Consider the following 10,125-nt stretch of genomic DNA (forward strand, 5'->3'; position numbering starts at 1 on the left):
ACTCAGGAGGCTGAGGCAGGAGAATTGCCTGAACCCAGGAGGCGGAGGTTGCGGTGAGCCGAGATCGCGCCATTGCACTCCAGCCTGGGTAACAAGAGTGAAACTCCGTCCCAAAAAAAAAAGAAAAGCAATGCCCCTTCCACTGCAGTTCCAGCATGGGGAATGGGGTCCAGGGAAAGAAAGTAGGGTCTGCCTCGGAGATTCCAAAGGTGGCTTGTGCTGGGAAGCAGGGCATGGAGGCAGACAGGGGCACCTCTCAGACGCTCCCTGATTCTTTTTAGGGGGCGTCCCCACCAATAGCCCCCTGAGTGACCCCAGGGCAACTCTCTCTGGGACTCAGTCAGCAAATTGCTGGTGATCTTGGAACCCAGCTAGGGTTTCCTGGGTAGAGCAGCCCCATGGTGTCCCCACTTTCCAAGGACATGTCTTTGAGACAGAGTAGTCTGTTCTTATCAGCCTCCCACCCCTCTCCCCCAATCCCAGGAAACCCCCTCAGATCCCGAGGGCTTCTTCCTAGGAAGGCTGGGGAGTGTGGGGAAGTCCCCAGGGGGCTCTCCAAAGAGGGCAGGCAGTCTCCTCGACAGGTCTGTCCCCCAAAACCCCATGAGGATTCTTACCTTTCCTGTCTCTTTTCTTTCTATCCCCAGAGCCAGACGCAGCTCAGAAGGATGAATGTAGCAGACACCAAGAAAACACCCAGAGTTTTGGCGGGCACGGTAGCTCACTCCTGTAACGCCAGCACTTTGGGAGGCCCAGGCAGGTGGATTATTTAAGGCCAGGAGTTCAACACCAGCTTGGCCAACATAGGGAAACCCCATCTCCACTAAAAATTACAAAAATTAGCCGAGCATGGTGGTGCACGCCTGTAGTCCCAGCTCCTGGAAAGGCGGAGGCACGAGAATTGCTTGAACCTGGGACAAGGAGGCTGCAGTGAGCCGACATCACGCCACTACACTCCAGCCTGGGCAACAGAGCAAGACTCCTCTTAAAAATAATAAGCCGGGCGAGGTGGCTCATGCCTGTAATCCCAGCACTTTGGGAGGCCGAGGTGGGTGGATCACGAGGTCAAGAGATCGAGACCATCCTGGCCAACATGGTGAAACCCCGTCTCTACTAAAAATACAAAAATTAGCCAGGCGTGGTGGTGCGCACCTGTAGTCTCAGCTACTGGGAAGGCTGAGGCACAAGAATCACTTGAACCTGAGACGAGGAGGCTGCAGTGAGCCGAGATCACGCCACCGCAGTCCAGCCTGTGCAACAGGGTGACACTCCTCTCAAACATAAAATAATAATAACAGCATCTGTCTCTTAGGGTATTGTGGTCAGCCGAATAACAGCTCCCCAAAGATGTCCACATCCTAATCCCTGGAACCGGTGAACAGGTCACCTTCTATGGCAAAGGGGGTCTGAAGGTAGAATTACATTAAGGGTCTTGAGATGGGAGATCGCCCTGGATTCTCCAGGTGGCCCCATGTCATCAGAGTCCTTACAAGAAGAGGCAGGAGGATGAGAGTCAGAGAGAGATTGGAAGAGGCTGTGCTTCTGGCTGTGAAAGTGAAGAAGGAGCAGGACCTGGTGGCTCATGCCTGTAATCCCAGCACTTTGGGAGGCTGAGGGGGGCAGAGTTCCGGAGCTCAGGAGTTCGAGACCAGCCTGGCCAAACCCTGTCTCTACTGAAAATACAAAAAATTAGCCAGGCATGGTGGCATGCATCTGTAATCCCAGCTACTCGGGAGGCTGAGGCAGGAGAATCGCTTGAACCTGGGAAGAGGAGATTGTAGTGAGCCGAAATCGCACCACTGCACTCCAGCCTGGGTGACAGAGTGAGACTCCATTTTAAACAATTAATTAATTAATTAAAAATAAAATAAAATTAGCTAGGTGTGGTGGCACATGCCTGTAGACCAAGCTACTCAGGAGGCTGAGGTGGGAGGATCACCTGAGCCCAGGAGGTTGAAGCTGCGGTGAGCCATGATCATACTACTGCACTCCAGCCTGGGCAACAGAGCAAGACCATCTCTCCAAAAATGAAACAGAAAGGCAGGCCATTGCCACTGGAGGGGCGTACAGAGGAGGCAATGGAGAGGGGAAGGTGTCAGCCACACACAGCCTTGTAGGCTGCCGGGTTGGGGGCTGGTTAATTATGGGAGAGACGTTTTTCAGGAAAATGTACTAAAAATGCTCCTGTGTATTGAGAGCCTCCCCATATCTGGCATTGGGCTGAAGGCTTTATGCACACAGCAACCTATGTGAGAGAACTGTGTTTATCCCCATTTTACAGATGAGGAAACTGAGGCCCAGAGAGGATTAAGTCACATAGCAGGTAAGCAGGTGCAGCTGGCCTGGGCCCCCACAGCCTTTACTCACCCACATCAGGGTTTACCCAGTGGGGACAGTGACCAGGTGCGTCCAGCAAAGAGGCAGCACCCCCCTGCAACACACTGTCCTGGCAGACCCAGAAACTGGCACGAGAACAGCAGGGATGGAGGAGAAAAACACGAGATCTCATACCAAATTCCTAGGGGTCTGGGGGCCTGGCTGCCTGGGTCTTTAAGAGACTAAGCCTGGGTCCCTGAGGGTGGGGTCTGGGGACCTGGCTTCCTGGGTCTTTAAGAGACTAAGCCTGGGTCTCTGAGGGTGGGGTCTGGGGGCCTGGCTTCCTGGGTCTTTAAGAGACTAAGCCTGAGTCCCTGAGGGTGGGGTCTGGGGTCTTGGCTTCCTGGGTCTTTAAGAGACTAAGCCTGGATCCCTGAGGATGGGGTCTGGGGGCCTGGCTTCCTAGGTCTCCAGGAAGGTGAAGGCCTGGGTCTGTGAGGGTAGAGCCTGGAGTCCAGGATTTCGGGGTCTTTGAGGGCATTTGGAGAGAAATCCCCAAATCTCCCAGGCTCTGCCTGGGCTGCTCTCTGGAGTCCCAGGACCTGCTGGCTCAGCTCTCTGGTCCCTGGAAGTATCCTGGGGCCTTGAGGGGAGGGGACAGGGAGGCAACGAGCAGGGGGATCCAGGACCCCCCTCCTGGAGTTCCGGGGGGCCATCTGGAGGGAAGGGTGCAGACAGGCCCATCTCTGTGTCCCTTCTCATCCTGAGGACTCCTGGCCACACATACCAGTCCCCGCAAGCTCTCCCCGCCTCACTGCTACAATCCACACCAACAAGACAGCTGGGCTCCAGATCCCAAGGTTCCAGGAATGCAGAAGTGCAGCTCCAGGCTCTTCTCACCCCACATACCCCTTTCCTCTTCCTGTTGGTGGGCTCTCTGCCTTAGTGAGGGTCGGGAAGGGGAGGGAGAGGGGTGTGTGTGACTGTGACTCCAGGCTGCCCTCCTGGCCCTGCTAGGAGAGGAGCACAGGTTTTGCCTCTGGGGGCCCCAGTCCCAGGAGGGGCACCTGGGCTTGCAGAGCTTGTAGAGCTCAAAAACTCCAAATTCCAGCTGCGTGCGGTGGCTCACACCTATAATCCCAGCACTTTGGGAGGCCGAGGCGGGCGGATCACAAGGTCAGGAGATCGAGACCATCATGGCCAACGTGGTGAAACCCCGTCTCTACTAAAATATAAAAAGTTAGCCAGGTCTGGTGGCAAACACCTGCAATCCCAGCTACTCAGGAGGCTAAGGCAGGAGAATCGCTTGAACCTGGGAGGTGGAGGTTGCGGTAAGCCAAGATCAAGCCATTGCACTCCAGCCTGGTGACAGAGCAAGACTCTGTCTCAAACGGTTACGATGGTAGATTTTATGTTATGCATATTTTGCCACAATGTAAACAAACCAAAGCATGATCTAGGAATCATGTTTTCAAAGCAGTCCTTCTCAGCCGTGATGACTCTTGGCTACAAGTGACCAGAGATGCTTCTAAACATCGAACAATGCACAGGACGGCATCCCAGCAAGGAATCATCAGCCCCAAAGTCAACAGTGCAGTGTGGGAGGAATCCAGCTTTAAACACACCTCCTCCTGGAAGCCCCTCTGGATTTGACACACCTCCTGCCCTTCCTCCCCAACTCCACACCCTTTCCTTCTCCCCCTCGTAACCTCAGGAGAGGTTAAACAGGTAGAGGAGCCCAGGGCTGCGTCGGGATGGTGTTAGGGTCAGGGTTGCCTGGCTCCGTGTCCCGTTGGGACACGGAGCCAGGTCCTGTCCCCAGTATGGAGGTTCCGTGATTAGAGCCTGGGACATGCCTTAGTCCTGTGCCAAGCAAAGGTTAGAGCTGGGATCAGAGCATCGTGGGGTGAGGGGATTGAGTTGTAGCTGAGCTGGAGCTGGTCGGGGGGCGGGGGCGGCTGCTGGGATGAGAACTCTGCTGGGGATGGTTTAGGGTCGTCATTGCTGGATACCCCAAACTCCTTCCATTTGAGTCCTGATCTAGGTCAAACGAGGAGAGAGACGCCGCTCCCCCAACGCGCAGAGGATCCCAAATCTGAAAGAAGAACCAACACCCACAGATCTGGGGCCCACATCCGCACAGCTTTCTGTTTTTTGCCTGAAGTGACCAGGAGGTGTGTTGACACCGCAGAGGGGACGCAGGTGGGGCAGTCCCGTGACTGGGTCCCTGGGGCCCCAGAGCATTCTAGTGTTTGAGCTGCAGGCAGGGGGCTTTCGCACCGGGAAGGTGGAGCCAGGGGAGGGGGCGGGAGTGGGGGTGGGGTGGGGCTGGGCTGGGGCTCCTGCGCTTGTAGAGCTCAGAAACACCAAACTCCAGCTGGGACAGTGGCTTATGCCTGTAACCCCTGCGTTGGGAGGCTGAGGCAGGAAGATTGCTTGAGCCCAGGAGTTCGAGACCAGCCTGGGCAACATAGTGAGACCCTATCACTACAAAAAATTTTAAAAATTAACCAGGCATGGTGGTGCGTGCCTGTGGTCCCAGCTGCTCAGGAGTTGAAGCTAGGGGGATTTCTTGAACCTCAGGAGGCTGAGGCTGCAGTGAGTCGTGATCACACCACTGCACTCCAGCCTGGGAGACAGTGAGACCCTGTCTCTAAAAATATATAGATGACTTTGTTCTATAGTTTAACTTAGCAGCAATAGATGCTGGGCACTGGGATTGTTTGTTTGTTTGTTTGTTGAGACAGGGTCTCACTCTGTCACCCAAGCTGCAGTGCCGTGGTGCGATCTTAGCTCACTGCAACCTCCGCCTCCCGGGTTCAAGCAATTCTCCTGCCTCAACCTCCTGGTTGAGTAACTGTGATTACAGGTGCCCGCCACCACTCCTGGATAATTTTTGTATTTTTTGGTAGAGACGAGGTTTCAACGTGCTGGCCAGGCTGGTCTCAAACTCCTCAGGTAATGCACTCACCTCAGCCTCCCAAAGTGTTATGATTACAGGCGTGAGCCACCACGCCTGGCCGGGCACAGTTCTTAGTGTCTCATGTGCATATTAAACATCTTATTTCCACGACCACCCTAGGAATTTGAAGCTTTGGTGATCTGTGCTGCTTTATGTGAAGCACAGAGAGGTTAAGTAACTTGCCAAAGGTCACACAGCACTTCAATGGCAGAGCCAGGAATTTGAACCCAGGTAGTGTGTGTCAGGCATCTGCAGCCCTGGCCACTATGCCACCTAGCCTTCTATTTACTAAGACCCCTTGGCACTTTGCCCACCCTCCTTATCCTCTCCAAAATGTGTTCCCTGATCCTTTACCCCCTCCTCACTCTCAACTGGGAACTCTAAATCCCCACTCCTGGGTGGGCCACCTCCCATGTCCAGGGCAGAAGGGAGCCATGGACGGTTGTAGGCAGAGAGAAGACATGGGCAGGTGGTTGCCATTCAGGGAAGAAACAGAGAAGGGCTTTCTTCTCTCACTCCAGAAGACGCCCACCTGTGCCCCTGCAACTCACCTCGCAACCGGGGGGACGGCTGGGCTGGCCATCCACTGGGGCTGAATGTCCCTGCCGTGTCAGGGAGGGGCCTGGCTGGAATGTCCCCAGGACCCTGCCCTCCAGAACAGCTGGGACCATGCTGCCTTGTCTGTCACCCTGGACCCAGTGGCCCTTGGTGCATGCCTGTTGAGTGACCCTGGTGGTCTGAGGCTGTTCATTTTGAGCCCCAAATGTCCCCTCCACCTTGATCTGGCCAAGAATTAAGATGGTAAAGAAGGGAGGGAGACCCCAGGCGTGGTGGCTCACGCCTGTAATCCCAGCAGCTTGGGAGGCTGAGGCGAGTGGCTCATCTGAGACCAGGAGTTCGAGACCAGCCTGAACAACTTGGCAAAACCCCATCGCTACTAATAATACAAAAGATTAGTGGGCGTGGTGGTGCATTCGTGTAATCCCAAGCACTTGGGAGGCTGAGGCAAGAGAATCACTTGAATCAGGAAGGCAAGGTTATAGTGAGCCGAGATCGCGCCACTGCACTCCAGCCTGGGAGACACAGCAAGGCTCTGTCTCAAAGAAAAAAAAAGAAAAGCAAAGAATTGGCCAGTGAGTACTGGAGAGGTCACTGGGGGCTGCTGGGTGGACATACGACAGCATTTGAGGCCAAGCCAGGTGGGGTCACTGGGGGATTTGTCTTGGGAGTAGGTGGGGTTGGGGACCCCCCGGGGGGTCTGCCGTGGAGGCCAGGTGGAAGTGAGGACCCTGGAGAGTCTGTCTGGGGGGCAAGACAGGAGGTGGGGCTGTCATGGGGGTGGAATGGGAGTGGGGAGGTCCGGGAGGAGGCTGCTCCAGGGACAAGGCAGGCCAGGCAGGGGGACCTAAGAGGAGGTGTCATCTGGTCCGGGGGGTTGGGGAGTAGCCAGGGGCAGCGGCTGTGAGGATGAGGAGAAGCAGGATATATTTTTAGGAAGAGCCAGGCCTCGGTGCTGGGTGAAGGGTGGGGTGGAGGATCAGGAGGTGCTTGGACAAGGCCTGGGCCTGGTGGGGTGTCTGGGTGGACGGACGGACTGTCCCAGCAATGGGGACACAGGAGGAGGAGGAGGAGGAAGCTTGGGAACACGGGGGTGAATTCTAGTTCCAGGATGGAGCTGGGATGGAGTTTGGTCTAGTCTTGTCTTTCCTTCCTCCCTCCCTCCCTCCCTCCCTCCCTTCCTTCCTCATTTTCTCTTTCTTTTCTTTCCTTCCTTCCCTCCCTTCCCACTCTTCCTCTCTTCTTTCTTTTCTTTCCTTTCTTCCTTCCCTTCCTCCCCTCCTTCCCCTCTCTTCCTCCTTCCTTCCTTCCTTCCTTCCTTCCTTCCTTCCTTCCTTCCTTCCCTCTCTTTCTTTTTTTGAGATGGGGTCTCACTGTGTTGCCCAGGCTGATCTTGAGCTCCTGGGCTCAAGTGATTCTCCCACCTCCGCCTCCCCAGTAGCTGGGACCACAGACATGCACCACCATGCCTGCTAATTTTTATATATTTTTTTGTAGAGACGACAGCTTGCTATGCTGCCCATGCTGGTCTTGAACTCCTAGGCTCAACTGATCCTCCCACCTCAGCCTCCCAAAGTGCTGGGATTACAGGCATGAGCCACCACACCCGGCCACAATTGTCCACATTTGACTGAATGCTATCTCACGTATCTTTCTTTTTCCTCTTTCCCTCCTTCCCTCCTGTTCCTCCTTCTTCCCCTCTTTCTTCCTGTCTTTTTCTTCCCTTCCTCTGCCTCTCTTTCCTCTTCCCTTTCTTCTTGCTGGTACTCAAACCTGGGACATTTGAACTGGGAGCCTATTTGCTCAATCATCTAGAGACATAATCTCATAGTGGAGCATCTGCTGGTAAGTGTCGGGTGGCGGGATCCCAACTCCAGGCCGTCCTTCTAATCCAAGAGGTCCCACCTCTGCCTAGAGCGTCCCATGGCTCCCCAGGGCCCTATGCGATCTGCCCTAGTGGCATAATGATTCAGTCTGCGATACCCCTGGTTCAAATCTTAACGCTGCCGTGCACCTCCTTCAGCCCTGTGGGAACTTCCTTCTTAGGATCTCTGGTTCTCACCCAATTCTCTTACCTGAGAAGTGGAGGTAATAATAGCATGGACTTCACTGGGGCGTGGGGAATGCCAGGAGAGGCCATGCGTGTAACGTTATCCGGGTGGCAAGCCCATATTTAGGTCTATGAAAATAGCGACTGTCAGCTGGTCTGCTTTCTGAAGAAAGTGTCTCTTCCTGCTTAAACCTCTGTCCCTGACGGTCCCTGCCAATCTCTCTGGTCGACCCCAACGCAGTGGGAGGACAGACACAGGCTCCAAACTCCGCTTCGTGAGTACGTATCTGTGTGTGTTGGGGTGGCCCCGGGAAGCGGAGATCGAAGCACCCTTGGGCTGAGCCTCAAGGGATGACCAGGAAGAGGTCGCAGCCAGAGAAGGGAGGTGGTGGGCGGTGGTGGGGTGGGGACCACAGTGTGGACAGAATCTGGAGGCATTCAGATCCTGATTTGGGGAAGTGAAAGCAGGCCATCTGGTCTGAGATGAGCCTGGTGAGTGCGCTGGGCCGATCATAGAGGACGCTGGGGAGCCATGGAAGGCTCTAGACAGAGGCAGGACCTCTTGGGTTAGAAGGAAGGCCTGGAGTTGGGATCCTGCCACCTGACACTTATGAGTAGACACTCCACCAGGAGACGGTGTCTCCCAATGATTGAGCAAATAGGCTCCCAGGTCAAATATCTAGGGTTTGAGTCCCAGCCCCACCACTGCACAACGGGGACAAATGACTTTCCCTCTTGGTACCTCAGTTCCACTGAGAGAGGCCCCACAGAATGGGGACGCTCCCCCAGCATCCTGCCAGTAGGTTTACTGACCACCTACTGTGTGCCGGTGCTTTGAATATGCCCAATTTACAGATGAGGAAACTGAGTTGCTCACCCAGGGAGAAGCCGGGACTTGGCTCAGGTCTGTCCGGCTGCCTCCCTTGCAGCCGGAGTCCCAGGATGGTGACATCTCTGGACTCCTCTCAATATCAAAAGGGCCAGCTTGAGCTGCCACTCATCAGAGCCTGGCTGCCCCACACCCCCACCTCCCTGAGGCTCCAAGATAAGGGACTTACCTATAGTCAGGCAGCGAAAGAAGGTAGCCAGTGACCTCCAGGCCTGAATGACCCCAAGTCTCATGCTCCTCAGCACATAGTAGATGCTTTAAAGTCAAAGCACTTGGTCAGGCGCGGTGGCTCACACCCGTAATCCCAACACTTTGGGAGGCTGAGGTGCATGGATCACCTGAGGTGAGGAGTTTGAGACCAGCTCCATCAATATGGTAAAACCCTGTCTCTACTAAAATACAAAAATTAGCCAGGCGTGGTGACACACACCTGTAGTCCCAGCTACTTGGGAGGCTGAGGCAGGAGAATTGCTTGAACCCTGGAGGTGGAGGTTGCAGTAAGCTGAGATTGCACCACTGCACTGCAGCCTGGTGACAGAGCGAGACTTCGTCTCAAAAAATAAAATGAAATAAAATAAAGTCAGAGGACTTGGTCAGGTGCAGTGGCTCATGCCTGTAATCCCAGCATTTTGGGAGGCAGAGGCAGGTGGATCACCTGAGGTCAGGAGTTCGAGACCAGCCTGATCAATACGGTGAAAACCTGTCTCTACTAAAATATAAAAATTACCTGGGGATGGTGGCATGTGCTTGTAATCCCAGCTACTTAGGAGGCTGAGACAGGAGAATTGCTTGAACCTGGGAGGTGGAGGTTGCAGTGAGCTAAGTTCATGCCACTGCACTCCAGCCTGGGCAACAGTGTGAGACTCCATCTCAAAATAAATAAGTAAAGTCAGAGCATTTTCCAGGTGCCCTGGGCACGTTGGCAGAGGAGAAGGCTGAGGCCTGGGTCATGGGCTCTTAGCATTTCCCAGTACGACATAGCACGGAGTAGATGCTTCATAAACGTTTAGTATCTGAAGACCCACTGTGCGCTGCACGGCACCAAAAGCCTTAGGTATGTTGTGATCTCATTTGATCCTATCTTGGCCTTATGAGTTGGGTGCTGTCCTCAGCCCATTTTACAGAGGGGAAAATTGAGGCTGAGAATGGTTGACTCCTTGGCTGAGGTCACACAGGCAAAGCAATTAGAATAAAAGCTGGTAGCCGGGTGCGGTGGCTCAAGCCTGTAATCCCAGCACTTTGGGAGGCCGAGGCGGGTGGATCACGAGGTCAAGAGATCGAGACCATCCTGGTCAACATGTTGAAACCCCGTCTCTACTAAAACTACAAAAAATTAGCTGGGCATGGTGG

At 54.5% G+C, this 10,125-nt stretch overlaps 1 protein-coding gene and 1 long non-coding RNA gene across 3 annotated transcripts in view; both read left to right on the forward strand.

The window, feature by feature from the left end:
• The window catches only part of LOC108283704, an 8,563-nt gene extending 3,970 nt beyond the window's left edge, over positions 1 to 4,593 (forward strand). The window contains exons 2-3 of one of the 2 annotated variants that reach the window (XR_001816923.2): positions 2,282 to 2,323; positions 3,794 to 4,593. This is a non-coding gene — a long non-coding RNA (uncharacterized LOC108283704). The remainder of the gene's footprint in view (positions 1 to 2,281; positions 2,324 to 3,793) is intronic. The other variant, XR_001816924.2, reaches the window with a different exon arrangement.
• A 2,747-nt stretch (positions 4,594 to 7,340) lies between these two features.
• The window catches only part of FCER2 (Fc fragment of IgE receptor II), a 14,873-nt gene continuing 12,088 nt past the window's right edge, over positions 7,341 to 10,125 (forward strand). The window contains exon 1 of the mRNA XM_017500137.2: positions 7,341 to 8,165. The gene's annotated coding sequence lies outside the window, so the exon portion shown is untranslated. The remainder of the gene's footprint in view (positions 8,166 to 10,125) is intronic.

This window comes from Cebus imitator, unplaced genomic scaffold (assembly GCF_001604975.1).
Source record: "Cebus imitator isolate Cc_AM_T3 unplaced genomic scaffold, Cebus_imitator-1.0 Scaffold263, whole genome shotgun sequence".
NCBI lineage: Eukaryota > Metazoa > Chordata > Mammalia > Primates > Cebidae > Cebus > Cebus imitator.